This window comes from Galeopterus variegatus, unplaced genomic scaffold (assembly GCF_000696425.1).
Source record: "Galeopterus variegatus unplaced genomic scaffold, G_variegatus-3.0.2 Scaffold5741, whole genome shotgun sequence".
Taxonomy (NCBI): domain Eukaryota; kingdom Metazoa; phylum Chordata; class Mammalia; order Dermoptera; family Cynocephalidae; genus Galeopterus; species Galeopterus variegatus.
Window position 1 is genome coordinate 105688 of NW_007731852.1, and position 1576 is coordinate 107263.

Genomic DNA, 1576 nt, shown 5'->3' on the forward strand with positions numbered 1-1576 from the left:
TAAGGAACAACAAAATGGCCAACCTGGCTGAAGCAGTGAGCAAGGGATACTAGCAGAAAATGAGGTCAGACAGACAGGTAAAAAATCAATAAGTACTTAACCATTTCTTCTCATTATTATTATTATTATTATTATTATTATTATTATTAATTATTATTATTTTTAACTTCCTGTTTAACAACTGACTTTTTAAAAAATCCTGACAGGAGTTTCCCTGACATCAACTACAGGAAACTTTTGGATTCCCAGATATATCATTTAACATTTCCAATATGCAATCTGCCAATTCACTGTCTCTTCCTCATAAATTCAAAGACAGACAAGGTTCCTTCATGTATGCAGCTCACATTTCAGCAGGAGAAACACAGATAAAAATAAACCAATAAATAAATTATCGCAGATAGACAAGGCAGGGTTATGAGAAAAAGAAGAATGGTTCAGACAGGATGACTAGAAAGCCCTCTTGACATTTAAGCTCAGATATAAATAAAGAGAAGCACAAGGAACACCAAGCACAAAAATCTAGTGTTAGGAATAAGATTGGTGTGCACACTTTACAAGATGAGAGTACTGCTGGAGCAAAGGGAACCAGGATGAGAGAAGCTGAAAAGGTAGGCAGAGCCTATAAAGGACAGAGCCTTGAGCCATAGTAAGGATTGAGAGTTTATAGTCAGTGTAGAGGGATTTAAGATAAGATAATCTAATCTCCCTCAGAAATTTCTTCATTTTCACTGGGTCCATAAAAATGGAAGTACAAAACCATTTGCAAATAAAAGGAAAAGGGGATATGAATAGCCTACAGTAGAGACTATTTTCTTTATCAGCCTTGGACTCCTTGGGGGAACAGACAGGAGAAACTTCCTGGAAAAGGCAAGACGCTCCTGAAAAAACCCATCCCCTGACTAACCCATTCCCTAACTCCCATAATCACAGCTCACTTATTTGGTTACCTACTATGCTCCTGACAAACAAATACTTGTGGTACAGTAATTCTACCACAGAAACTTTAGTATAAATATGCTTTAATTAAATTAATATCTAACTTGATGAACCTTAAGTAAATAGTTTGAATTCTGTATTAGAATAATAATAAACTACCATCTATACGTCACTGTGCTAAGTGTTATATAGGCACTGAGTGCAACAGACAATTGTAGACCAAGAAGGGAAGTCTGAAGGCAACTGTTCATAGGGTTAGAATAGAAAGACTACGACAGAAAGAATTGGATAGGAATCAGCCTACCCTGTGACTGTTGGAACACAGACTCAGGATTTCACGTTTTTCAGAGAAAGTTGCAAACCTCATCCTACTGAGCTACAGGCCCAGTGGACTTCATTCCCACATGCATGCGTCCATTCAGCAAACAGTTACTTGATCCAAGGCACTATTCCAAATGATGAGGACACACCAGACAAAAAGCCTTCTCACGGTCCATTTAGTTGAGCTAGCTTATTTTCCTCAAGCCAAATCTTACAACTTCAACCTAATCTTCCATTTCTCTTCCCCAAACTGAGAGAATACAGAAAGAAAAGAATAAAGAGAAGGCAAAACACACAAACTACCTTTTAAAAAAAA